This window comes from Trichosurus vulpecula, chromosome 2 (assembly GCF_011100635.1).
Source record: "Trichosurus vulpecula isolate mTriVul1 chromosome 2, mTriVul1.pri, whole genome shotgun sequence".
Classification (NCBI taxonomy): Eukaryota; Metazoa; Chordata; class Mammalia; order Diprotodontia; family Phalangeridae; genus Trichosurus; species Trichosurus vulpecula.
In genome coordinates this window covers 154,114,804-154,129,317 of record NC_050574.1, presented here as the reverse complement: position 1 = coordinate 154,129,317, position 14,514 = coordinate 154,114,804, and positions in this window count along the sequence as shown.

Genomic DNA, 14,514 nt, shown 5'->3' with positions numbered 1-14,514 from the left:
TGCCTTGTACAAGGAACAGCCAGGAAGCCAGTGTCATTGGATTAGAGTATGGGGGGGGGGCTCAATAAAGTGGAAGAAAAATGTGAGCTAGGAGGGGTCCAAGTTTGAAGAGCATTAAATACCACCAGAGGCTTTTATATTTGAGTTTGGATGTGAGAGGGAGCCACTGGAGTTCACTGAATGGTGGTGGTAGTGGTGACCTGGTCAGATCTGTGTTTTAGGAAGATAAATGGGACAGCTGAATGAAGCATAGAATGGAGCAGGGAGACATTTAAGCCAGTGAGATTAACCAGCAGGCTACTGTCATAGCATACAAGTGAGGTGATGAGGGCCTGTGCTGGGGCAGAGGCAGTGCAGAGAGAAGAGGGGATATGTGAAAGATGTTACAAAGGTAACATGATCTTAGGCTGAATTAAGAAAGCCTTAATTCCAGGACTTGGGAGATAATAATCCCACTGTATTTTGCCCTGTTCAGAGTATTGTTTTCAGTCTGCACGTCACATCTTAGCAAGGACATTGAAAAGTTAGAATATCTGGGGGAGGGCAACCAGCATAATGAAGGACCTTGAGTCTAAGTCATATGAGGACTGGCTGTGGATGTCTATTATGGAGAGGAGAAAACTTAAGGGAGAGAGGATATCATAGCTCTCTTTAAGTACTTGCAGGGCTGTCAAGTGAAGCAGGGAATAGACCTGTGTGGCTTGGCCCCGGAGTTCAGAGTTAATAATAATGGGTGGAAATTGTAAAGAAGCAAATTTAGGGTTGTGGTAAGGAAAAGCTTCCTAATGATTAGATCTATCCCAGAATGGAATGGGCTGCCTCAAGAGATAGTGGGTATCCCTTCACTTAAGGTCTTCAAACAAAGAATGGCTGATCACTTGTTAGGCATTTTGTAGAGAAGATTTTTTTGTTCATAATGTGCTTTGCAAACTCGAAGGCTAAATATAAATAATAAATATTTAATATAATAATAAATGTCAGTTAGTACTATTATTATAGATTAGTCTAGATGGACTCGGAGATTCTGTGATTCTATGAACGATTTTCAGGTATTTGCTAACTCAGCAGAGCCCGGTGCCCAATCTGATCATAAGATAATTCTCATTGTGACCTGAGAAGGCTGGGTTGTGCCCTTGGCTTGCTTCTACTACCCATACTCAGACAAGTCTAACAGTTCTCCAACAAGGGATGCTTGTTCCATCACAACACAGAGAGAAAGGACTAATCTTCTGGACTCTGAATCCCAAGAAGAGAAACTCCAGGATTATTCCAACTCACACATGAAGATGAAGAGGGATGGCAACCAAAGACTACTATGAATGTTCTTCCTGACTTGGCATACAAATAACCTACCTTGACGATGCTGCAAACTTGCTCTTGCTAAGATGACCATTCTGAAGATCACCAGTATCAAAGGACATTCTGATGTTTGTATAATAAGCATTTTCTACAGGCCTGCCGTCAAAGCTGAAGTGCTGCAACATTTACATATAGGCTTTCTGCTCAGACAATTCCCTATGTCGTTGGGTCTTTATAGGGCGTGACCACTCCTAGCTTCTGCAATTGCTTGCGCACTGGAAAGCATTTGCCACTCATCTCTGAACTCAGTATGGAGATGTAGCTACTCCCTACAAGAGACCTTCCACTCAGCACATGCTCGTTCTGCTACAGTGGGAAACACTGGGCCTGAATGGCAGTTCTTGGACTTCATTGCTTTGTTCCTCCTGGAAGGTGATTCCTCCTCTGCCCCACCTGGTTCACAGCCCTGGCCGTCTCCTGCGGCTGAGCCCAAATCCTCTAAGTGTTTGTTCTCATATTTCGTCAACCGTGGGATCTTGGCATTCTTATCCTCGGCAGCTACTCCGCACTTTTAACTACTACTTATTTGGCACTTTGATTTACTCGTCTTATTGATTATTATTTTTATTTGTCTGTCTCATCTTTCCAACTGAACTTTAAAGTCCTAAAGAATAGGGACTCCATCTTGTGTTCCCTGCACCCTCCCTCCATAACTAGAGTAGTGCTGGACACATAGAAGAGAGACCCAGAGATTTATATAATGTGAGATATCGAAGGGACCTTCTGAAGTTGCCAAGGGCAAATGACTTGCCCAAGGTTGCAAAAGGGGCAGAGTTGTAAGGAGAAGGCACATCTCTGAGCTCCAAACCCAGTGACACTAGTCCATTAGACTCCACTCACCATTCAATAATTGTTTTTGATTGAATGGATGTCAGGGCATAAGGAAACTGGGCTCTCCTTTTCAATTGAGATTGAAGGCACTGTGGCTTAGGAGGAAGCAGGTGCCCAGAGATATTCATAGTGAACCTACAGGAGACTTAATGGCTAGGGTAGAGTTTTGTTCTGAGTGTTTTCTTCTAAACCCAGGAGTTAGGGGTAGGGGTGAAAGTCTACAGTGTAGAGCCATGAGAAAAAAAAAATCTCTTTCCTTCCATTGAAACCAGTGCTACATGGCTTTTTACAGTTCTTACAGGAACATTGGGAGGTCTAAGGTTCCTTTCACTTCACATAGAAGACTACTTGTATTCTAATAGGGGTAGAGAAGGGCCCATTTGAGCCTCTGAACAAATATCTATATGATCTGTTCATACACTGAACCTATACTTATATAAATAAGCAAGTTTTTAGGAACCAAATACAATACTATAAATCCAAGGAGAGCTTCAAAGTTTCCTTCCCATTCTTTGTCCTATGATTTCAATGGTCCCCATCAATCAATCACTCAGTCATTCAGTCAATTAACATTTATTAACCCATGACAGGATATGTCTAAAACCAAGCAATTAACAGAAATTCCTGTACAAAATCTGTTTCATAGAAGATCTTGATGCATATTTTTATTAGTGCTACAACTTATTAAGATATGCAAACTAACCAACTTAAATCTCTTGTTAGTTGCTAATTAGATCGACTGTTTTCTAGTCTTGTTTTGGGAATGCCAATGATAAAGGCAGAAAGCAACAGTCTGAAGAGGAACCATTGAGGTATCTACTTTCAACATTGTTATCTCAGAGCCAGTAGTTTTACCCATCTGTGACTAACTGTTGACTCCACACTTAGTCATCTCAACCAGTTGGAGCAATGAGAGAAAATCAAGGAATGCAGGACCTATCATTCTAAATTAGCTCCACTGTGTTTAGCAGGGAAAAAGGAACTTTTTTTCCTATATAAGCCTGAAAAAATCAGGTTCACTGTTCATAAAATAATTTCAACATGACTCACTTTTTGCCCAAGATTTTTTCCGGCATATGTCTTGCTTGTACGTTGTAGTTTGCATGTTGTCTCCTCCATTACATTGTGAACTCCTAGAGAACAGGGACTCTTCTGCTTTTCTTTTTGTCTTTTTCTTTTTATCCCTAGCACTTATTGAGGATGTTGTAGAGAAGATCCTTCTTCAGGTATGGTGTTGAAAGAGGTGGCCTTACATCCTTAAGATTTTTTTTTGTTCCTATGAGATTTTGAGTTCTGCCATAGAACCATGCTGTATTCCTCTCACATTCTTCTGCCAAGGTATCTTAGCCCTGCTCAGCAGGGGCCAGGTAAAGATCGAAAGAGAAGTACAGACACAAACCCAGTCAGCTCCTGGTTTCTACCAATTACTGCTAGGCAGAGGAAGGAGCCTTGGGTGCAGGGTTGTCCCCAAGGGATTGGCCTGAAACAAAGTCACACAGGAAACCCACCAATTACCCAGGAATAATGGTTTTCATTCACTGCCTTCTTGGATTGACTTCAAAGGAGCACCCTACAAATGAATGGCTCATTCCCCTTTCCTATTCTCTTGTATCACCCACTCTCTAACACTCATAATTTCAGTTTAAAGAGTGATAGTCCAGGAAGAAATGGAGATGGCTTATTTAGAGGGCTCTAACAGTTTTACTTCCTCTTCATTTACAGCAATGCTCCTTTAGAGAGCTCTTAAATATACCATGGGGCACCACACATGGTCATATAAATAAAGGGCCTCTCCCAGTAAGGCAGAAAGTACCTAACAAGGATTATCTTGTTTCTAGTCCATTACCATTATGTGTTTGCAACCTAGTAAATCCCATTTATGGTATAGCCCTGGGAGGTCCTGAGATCAAGGAAGCATAGGTCCAGAGTTTGAAAGGAACTTAGAATTATTTAGTTCAACTTCCCTCATTTACAGTTGAGGAAACTGAGGTCCAGGGAGATCATGTGACTTGATCAAAGTTTCAGAGGTAATAAAGTAGCAAAATCAGGACTCTAATCTGGGTCTTTACACTCCAAATGCAATGTTCTCTCTTCTGTGCCATGATGCTGCATCTATGTTCATGATTTCACAAGAAAGTTTTAAAAAACAAAAACAACACCCCCCCTCCGAAAAAAAAAACTTTATTTGAATTTTGCTTGCCTGGGCTGGAACTTGGCTGATTTAAATGCATTCGTTCCTAGAGACAGGAGACTGGGCTATCTGACCTTTTGAAAGGGCTATCCTAGATTTAGGCTTAGCTCTAACTCCAGGACAAAGGAAAGAGAAGCAGCATTGAGAAAGGTAGTCCTGGCAAAGCACCTGGGAGTACCAGCCCAGCCCTTTGATGTTTCTGGCCCTGATGTCATGAAACTTTTAAAGAGACATTTCTCTTATAGCAACGGTGTCTATGTTCTCCATGCAGTGAGCTGTTGATGTGTGTTTTCTCTCCTCTTTCCGTCAGCCCTGACGACTCTGAACTGTATAGACAGAGGCTCTTTAGAGCGTGCCTTAGCTTTCACTCCCAGTCTGTGTTTATTTTAACATCAAAGACTCATCTAGGGGGAAATTGCTTAACTAGCTCCATGAAACACGAAGGGCTTTGCAGAGAGATTTGGTTGCAACTAAAAAAAATTAATATACTCTGGCCCAGTTTGTTAAACCTCTATTCCCCTGAAATCAGAAACTCTCCTGACAGATGGGGCTGTTTCCTGGCTCTTCCATGAACGTCTAAGGCTGAAATGATAACCAAGGCATTAGACTCCCACCACTTGCCACACATTTATGGGGAAAAAAGGAATCCAGCTAATTTAAATGTGGGATTAAATGGGGGTGGGGGAGAGGGAAGTGCCTCTATGCTGTATTGTTCCCAGTTTAGCTCTTTGAAGCAAGTGGCCCAGGCCATAACAATAGCTAAGCTTTGATCTAACTTGCTGTAGCCATGTAATTATCTCCCTGAGTGGAGGTCTTTACCTGATAAATCGCATACTTCATAAGCAGCTATACTTTTTGAAAGTGAGGGGAGACAAGAAGGGAGAAAGCCCACCCCAAAACATGAAGGAAAAAGACCTTTAAATAGGTCAAAGTTGTAAAATCAGACAGAAGCTTGTTGATTATTCTGTCCAAACAAATAGGTTTGAAAGACCTCCCTTCTTCCTATTAAAGCCTCTGTGTATTTTCTGAAGAGTGCTTTTGGAAACCTTTTCCTGACCATCAGCATGTCACAAGGCCTTGAGGTGAACTGTTCCTGAAATGCACATTAATGGCTATTCTCTTGAAATATTGTGTGAGGAGTAAACTGACCCAAGCTTTGGGAAATTCAACTGCTTACTGATTGAATCCTGATGAGAAAGAAATACCAAGGAGCATGATGAACGAGGATAGGGATAACGAAGCATGTAAAAGAGGTCATCTTGCACTTTCCTTACAAGGAGAACATCAACTGTTTATAGGGTTGATAAGTCTGCTTAAAATACTAAAAGACCAGTCTTAATAGAAGAAATGTCTAATCCTCTAAAAAGGGCCCTACAGTTTCTTTCATTTGCTTTTTAGAAATAATGTGGAGCAGATATAGATTGAGCAAGATCTCTGGGAATGACCTGGCAAATTGCTTTCAATGCAGGATGCCAGCAAGATTGATGTCACAGAGACCTTTATCACCAACCCGGAGCACATGTGTTTCGCTCTACCTGCCTCAGGATTATCATCTTTTGACTCCAAGCCTCGGTTTTTTATAAAGTACCCACCCTGGCCTGACTATGACTCATTCTCATTAGCCCCTTGTCTTTACATTTGCCTTTACTCAGCTTGGCATAGAGACTACAGCACTGGACTTGGAGGCAGGAAGACCTGGGTTCAAATCTTGCCTTTAACACTTATTGGCTATGGGAGGGCAGGGAATTCAGTTGATAGCCTGGATTGTCTGTATTTAGAAAGTAGGGGTAATAATACATATTACTTACTGGTAGCACAGGGCTGGTGTTAAGGCTGATGAGATGTTTACAAAGAACTATATAACATACTTTGTATTTAACTACTTTGTATGTGTTTGTATTTATTGGCTTTATGCTGTAGATGTTTTTCCATGTACTTCTTTTCTCCCTCATTAGGACATAAGCTCCTTTGGAGCAGGGATTGATTCTTGTATCCCCAGCTCCTAGCGAAAGGTTTGACATATAGTAGGTGCTTAATGGAACCAAGGTTTCTAGCTAAACCTAGAACATTTTGTAGGAGACTAATTGGTGGAGACAATACAGACTGGGCATTCATATGAGAAGTGCAGATGTCACAATCACTTTTGAAAGGAGAAAGACTCTTCATTCTTTCTACCAGAGAGAGACACTTAAGGTTCTAGGCCTACTACGAACCAGACTCGTGCTAAGCACAAGGGATACAAAGAAAGGCAAAAAATAGTCCCTGCCCTCAAGGTGCTCACAGTCTAATGTAATTAGGTGAAGAAAAAAGTAATCTCACGTCATTCCTAACAGTGAGTCATATGAGGGAACATAGTAGCAATAACCAGGCCCTCAGGCAAACAAGTTCAAAGCACAAACTCTCTTGAGCCATGATGGAAAAAAGTGGCCTTAAAACAGGCCCAGTTATTTTGGTTCCCTGGGAAGAACATCAGTTCTGGAATCAGAGAGCCTGGGTTCAAATCCTGCCTCTGACAGCTACTACCTAAGGATATGATCTTGGATATCCGAACAACAAGCACTTTTGAAGCACCTACTATATAATCACACTGTGTTAGGTCCTAGAGACACAACTACCAAAGTGAGACTGGTCTTACCCTCATGGAGTTTTCATTCTATTTTGTTGCAGGGGAAAGGCAGGGCAATTGGGGTTAAGTGACTTGCCCAAGGTCACACAGCTAGTAAGTGTGTCAAGCGTCTGAGGCTGCATTTGAACTCAGGTCCTCCTGACTCCAGGGTCTACTCACTGCGCCACCTAGCTGCCCCAAGGAGTTTTCATTCTATGTGGGGGACCTTGAATGTTCACAGATATGTACAGTAAATATAGACTGTATTCAAAAACATGTTTCAAGGAGAGAAAGGCATTCAGGACAGCAGAGGAAGTGGGGGCAGGCTGGGTTAAAGCGGGTTGGATCTTAAGGAGAAAAGAGTGAGCAGGGCTCATGGGGTCCTTTCCTTCCTGCCTGCCTCCTGTTGAATCACCTCCTCTGCATCCATACATCAACCCCCACTTCATCCTGGACCTGGACCCTTCTTTCCTTTACCTCTCTAAGCCTTGGTTTCCTTTCTCTGTAAAATGAGGGGTTTGTGGCTAGATGGCCTCTGAGGCTCTCTAGGTCTATGATCCTCTGAGTCTATTTTGCCCCTATCTCGTAAAGCTGTACCTAGGTAAGGGAATACTAGATTTAGAAGACATTGACAGGACTTAATACTCTAGAAGTACAGAAACAAGCAGAGAGCTTAGTACTGAATTAGCAAGAAACACTTAGTGAACAGGAAGTGAGAAGATAGTTACTGGGGGAGTCAGGAGGGAGAGTTCCTCCCCAGCCCCAAAGCTGCCCTTATTGCCAGGGTTTTTCCAGCAGTGGCCTCAGGACAACATCCTGGGATCTCTGTATCTCTCCCTCAAAGCAGTGTCCATTCCTCCATCCTGCACAAATAAGGGAGTGTTTCAAGGAACTCACAGGGCACAGTTTCTGGTGGTTGCTCCAGGTAGAAAACTTCCAAGTTATGTTTCTGATATCTCCTTTCAGGTTCTTGGTTCTATTTGCTCCTTCCCTTTCCCAACGGTCAGGGAAAGTACACTGTGATGCAGCTGTAGTTATTTTTTTCAGACCAAATGCCCCTAAGACTGAGATTTGGATGAGGCCTGATGTCAGAGGAGGAAGTTACTTTGTTCCCTACCCTTCTGTAACATGGAGCTTATTTTAAGAGGTCACTTTCTTCTTACCTCCCTCCCCTTTCTTACCCCCTCTCCCCTCTCCCCTTCCCCCTCCCCCCCACCCCCAGCCCAGGGTCTAGATTCCCCTTAACTCCTGAAGGTTTTGTTGCTCTCTAGTGATACATATTGTATCCTGGCCTTCTACTATAGTGATTTGTGAGCATGTCCTATCTTCCCTTATACATTATAAATTCCTTGCATTCCATATAGCTCCTACAATAACAGCTATTAGGTGTCAATGTTCAATGAATATTTGTTGAATGAATGATCATAACATTATTTTGAAATATTTTCTTGATGACCTATATTGTGAGCGATGAGATTCATTCATTCATTCAAAAGCCATTTATTAAGCACCTGTTAGTGAATAGAGAACTAGGCTTGGAGTCAGAAAGACCTGAGTTCAAATCCAGTCTTAGACACTTACTAGCTGTGTGACCCTGGGCAAGCCCCTTAACCTCTGTTTGCCTTGGAGGCAGCTAGGTGGCTCAGTGCATAGAGTGCTGGGCCTGGGACTGGAATCAGGAAGACTCCGAGTTCAAATCTGGCCTCAGATACTTACTAGCTGTGTGATGCTGAGCAAGCCACTTAATGTCTGTTTGCCTTAATCCCCTAGAGATGGAAATGGCAAACCACTCTAGTATCTTTGCTAAGAAAACTCCATGGACAGTATTGGTGTACTATGGTCCACAGGGTCATGAAGAATCAGATACAACTGAACAAAAACAAGAATAAGAATACTTGGTTCTTTCTTCAAATGGTTTATTTGCTTATTCTACACTTACCTGTGTTCTGGGTCAGGCAGGAAAGGGAGGTATGGCTCAAGCACTCTAGCTGCCATACCAGTGAGGGTGGGTCAATGAGGATGGCAGGCTGAGTGAGAAATGTGATGTGCAGTACATTCACACTCAGTTTTACATGTGTAAAAGATTGTAAGTGTAAAAGGGAATAAGCTCAGACAATATGGAGAACAGGACAATAAAGTACAACCTTTTGCCCTTTTGGGTATAGAAAGGAAATAGCAGTGAATAACCTTGGTCTTTGGGAACAGATGATGAAATACATTTGTGGAATGCTGCATATGCTCTCTCAGACACAGTTACTTTGTCAGTTGGTTTTGTTTAACTGTTATACTTTGTTACAAGGGAGGATTTAATGAGGAAGATGTATGTTTGTAAATGACTGTGGGATAAAACTCAAAAGGCATCAATGGAGATTTTTAAAAAAAATGAATTTAACAGTGACCTCAGATACAAACTTCCCCAGTTTCAAATAGAAGGTGATGATGCTTAATGAAAGCCATGTTATGTTTTATAGGTTCCTAAACTATAAGGAAGGCTTTCTCCCCTCACCTCTGTCTTGTGGAATCCCAGGTATCCCTGGAAATATAGCTTAGATGTCACCTCTTACAGGAGATCTTCCTTGATCTCTTCCAGCTGTTAGTTCTCTCTGTATACTTTCTAAAACTATTTTATGTTTACTCTATATGTTTTGTTTATACTTATGGTTTTCTTCAAGTAGAATGTAAGATTCTTGAGGGCTGGGATTGTTTTTTTCTTGTCTTTGTATGCCTGAAGCTTGATATGCAGTAAGTTCTTTATAAAAGCTTTGTTGAATTGAATGTCAATACTTCATATATTGCAACCTGTCTATAATTTAAAAAGTTAACTGAGGGTCTGAGATTTTAAGTGATTTCCCATGGTCACACGTTTATGAAATATCAGTGGAAGGATCTGAACTGACATCTTCATGAATCCAAGTCTAACGGTCTAACCACTATTGATTGCATACTGCCTCCATCTATAAGCTGAAAATACTAATACTAAATACTAATACTTTTTCTATCTACTCCAAGAGGTTGTCAGAATGGTCATATGAGATTATGGAGGGCATACTGAAAGCCTCTAATAATTGCCAGTCACTAAAGGTACTGCTAGGTGGCACAGTGGATAGAGTTCCAGACCTAAAGTTAGTAAAACATCTTTGTGAGTCCAAATCTGGCCTCAGACACTTACTAGCTATGTGACCCTGGGCAAGTCACTTAGCCTCTTTTGCCTCAGTTTCCTCATCTGTAAAATGACCTGGAGAAGGAAATGACAAACCATTCCAGTATCTCTGCCAAGAAAAACCCAAATGGAGTCACAAAAAGTTGGACACAACTGCAAATGACTGAACGACAACAACAAGGCTGCTGCTACTTGAGCTCGATATGGGAACATCTCCTGGTGCATCAGGATAGGTTCTAATCATATTCTAAATTAGGTTTCCATCTGGGAATCACATTTGGCCAGACAGCTTCATGATTCTGAAAATGAAGGATCTAATGAAACCTGTTCCATGGCTAGTTCTCATCATGGCTTATCAAGCCTATCATTGCCATCTTCAAAGCGACTAGAATCTGGAAATGCTGAATTAAAAACCCTGATTTATGCAACACTTTAGAACAACTCACATTACCTGTATTAATCTCTCAAGCACATTTCTTCTCACTCTCCTACTTGCTTCTCATTCCATTTCTGGCTTTTCAGAATCCTTTTATAATATTACTAGTTCTCTACCATACCTGGTGGCTTACTATGCTATAAGTCTTTTATTTCTTTCTCTTGATTACTTTTGGCTGCTGAAAAGAAGAATTCTCCCCACGGTGACCTTTTCCTAGTGTGGGCAAATCCATTGCTTGATATGATAAGCCACCCCTGGCCAGGGCAGATGCTATTTAGCTATTTAACACCAGTCATTTGTGTGTGCGAGCTACCCTCACCCCCTTCCATTGTTTAACCTCTTAACTTCATACAAGTTTCTCTGATCAGAGTTTAGAATTCACCTGCATTTTCCTAGGGGGAAAGGAGAAAAAAGCCCACCTCGTACAGCTAAGACCAGTTCTGTCAAGGAAACCGTCCATTGGTCTGGAGCCACATTAAAAGATGAGAATGCAAGATTTTAACAGACTGCCATATAATATGCCCACCCCTCCCAGGCCTTGATGGGGGATACTGTTCTCTGCCTTGGAGATCTCCTCCATAATTAAAGGCAAACTTTTGAGTAGGAATAGGGCTGTTTGATTTTCATGCTGAAACATTATTACAGGAATGCACAGCGCACAGTCAGCGCTGTCCAAACCGGAGCATGGAAATTGTTCACACAAATCTTTTCATGAGGCTGACAGAGCCTTCTGTATTCTCTCCTCATTCTGTTCCAAGGGGATTGGTGGGGGGGTTGGTGTGGAGATCAGTGATGGAATTTAATTTCTTATGATTTCTTATGTGTCCATTCACAAGCTTAGGGTATTTTTTTTAAAAGGGAGAAAAGTTGCTATGGTAACAGCCACATATCGCAGGGCTCTTATCTAAGCTCTAACAAATACTGCTTCTTAAAGAAATAAACAAACCCCTGGGCCCCGAGGAAGGCCTCAGAGAAACATCAGCATATCTGCCCATGGATAGATTTGGCACATGTTGAAAATGAACACTTTTTAGGGAGAAGGAAGCAGAGGGTGTGATGGACAAGGGGAGGTGGGGAGCCCTCCCTGATCGTCAAGTTGGGGTATTGTTTCTCTGAACAGTGCCAGGAGAACAATTCCTTGGTTGCCAGGGTTGACAGCTTGAAAAGAGGTGCAAAAAAGGAATGGCTGGCTCAGGAAGATCACAAAAGGGTCCTGAAACTCCAACTTCCAAGAGGCCAGTATATGTTTGATCTGGGCAGCCATGCTTGTGGCATGAGTAGTGTGCAGTGAGGTGGCGGCCTTCTGTTCCATCCTTAGCAGACAGATGATATCACAGCCGGCCCCTTCGGCAGTGGCATGACAGTTTAGTCAAAGCTTCTGTTGAATGTCCTTTCCCCTCTCACAGGGATGTTTAAATGGCCTGCTGTGCTCTGATGTCTGGGTGTGGATCCACCAAAAGGCATAAGTTGGTGGGAGTGTCATTGCCCACTCTACATCCCACCGGGTGCATGCTAGTTTATTCTTCTCTACTGAGAAGCTCTAAGCTGGAGAAGGGAAAAGGAAGCAGCATGAAGAACTCAAGAGAGGCTGCAGAAGATTTCACTCCACAGCATTGCCTATAGCTTTCCCTTCCCAAACTTACCCTTTGAGATTGTGCTTCCCAGGGTAATTATCTGGTCTGAGGGTACTACTACTACTAACCGGCATTTACATAGCACTTTCCCATTTGATGTTCACAACAACCCTTTGAAATAGAAAATAAAGTATCAGTATTCCCATTTTACAGATGAGAAAATTAAGGCACAGAGAGATTAAGCAACTTGATCAGGGTCACACAGCCAGTAGTTGTCAGGGGAGAAATCTGAACCCAGATCTACTTGTCTTAATATATAAATTCCTTGAGGGCAGGACCTGCTTCACTCTTAAAATTGGACCATCACCTCTTGGCATATGACAGGTGCTTACTAAATGCTTGAAGATTGGTTATCTTCAGATACAGTGCTCTATTACTTCATACTACCTCTTATTTATCCTTTCATTTATACCCCTCCCATCCTTCCTTAGTCATGCCTGTGGTCACACTGTAATCATACCCGACCACCAGCTGGCCCCCCTTCGCTATGGCTCTGTCTTCTAGAAGGCACAGTTGACACCATAACGAAGGCAGTCTGACTGACCTGATTTTTTCTATCCAATGATACTCGGAACAAAATTTGGCCTAATGGTGGGTTGTCTCTGAAAAAAAATTCAGTGAAGAGAAAAAGCCAAGAGATGAAGAACAAATGCAAGCCAGGCTCCAAGGCCAAAAGGAGGAAATGCTAAGATTCCCTCTGTCTGTTTGTTAGCTAAAAGCAAAGCTTTTGAGTTTTATACAATGTGCCCACTCTCCTTGCATTTGAGTCATGGAAAACCAGTGAGCAACAGGCAAGAATGCAGGAATATGTCTGGTCCCCCAGTCTTGACAAACACAAAAATTCAGTGTGGGTACGTGTGTGCGTTAATACAACAACCAACTAAGCTTTTCCTTTAAAAAAAAAGTACAGAAAAGAAGAGAAAAAGAATACCACAAGAAAAGGCTTTTAAGAAGAGGGAAAAATGCTTCACAGTTTTTCTTCTCCTTAATGACAAGCAAGGGACACATTTAAACATGCTGTGGAAAGGCAAAAAAAAAGGAGTCCAAATTTATGTGAAGAGAACTCAACTGCATTGGCATTGTTTTTCTTCAGATTGTAAGTTACTGCAAATCTGTAGTTTCGAATTCTCTCTTTGAATAAAGATTTCTATACCCTTAGGCAGACACATTGGCTCACTTTGTATAGGGACTCTCATTACAGCAAGCCAGAAATCTTAGGCTTGATTAAGTGACCCCTTCCCTCTCCCCCAATATAACCTGTATTTCAGTTTTCTACCAGCTTTTCCCCAAAGTCTGTTGGCCGCCAAACCATAAATGCTATTTTTGACTGAGTCACTCAGGCAAGAAAAAAAAAGAAGAAAAAAGAAGAGTTTTTTACTCCAGCTCCTAATGTTTCCCCAGCCCAGTTGTTTGACTAAAGGGAACATGTCCTTCTGTGGGTTTTTGTTTGCAAAAGATGTGGATGACGGAAGAAAAAGTGGAGGCTAAGAACAGCGTGTTAGGTCCCAAGGGAGCGTGGAATAGTCTGCCCTTCTTCGATAGTCACTGATCCCCCAAAGGGTGATGTTCTCCTATCTGTAATTAAACATTACAGGAGTGAGAACTGAGAACCACTGAAAGGCATTCAAAGCTAGTTGTGTAAGTAAGCACACAATGTTTCATTTATTCACAAGAAGAAAGTATTTGGAGTCCCTCATGGTGGGCGTGGTTAGAAACACCTCCTGGAAAAATGAAAAATAAAACATTGGATGAAATCCTGCCTGGAGAGGCTGGCATACTATCTCAAGATTTGCATGGTTTGGGTAAAATCAAAAGCAAGTCATGCATTCTTAGGGAGAGCTGAACCACTCTTTAATAGACCAGACCATGACTAGGGCTGGGTCCTAGGTGGAAAATATAAACAGGATTTTTTTTTTTTTGGTAATTTACTAGAACCAGAGAACATAGGATCAGAGATTTAGTGCTAGAATGGGCCTTAGATGTCATCTAATCCAACTTCCTAATTTTATAGATGAGGAAACTCAGGTTCTCAAATGACAAGTGACTTGCCCAAGGTCACATAGGTAATAGAGGCAGTTTGAACCCAGACCTGCTGATTCCAAAGCCAGTGCTCTTTTCACTGTACCAAGCTACCTCTTGTGCCAGGGATTAACTTTCTGGAGCCAGGGTGGTTATCCTGCTCAAACCACATCAGGAGGTTCAATCATCCTGCTGCAATCAAAGAAAAAGATCTCCATGCCTTCTTTGTCAACTCTTCAAGTTGGCCACTTCCAAGGATACCAATACCACCAGCTTTAT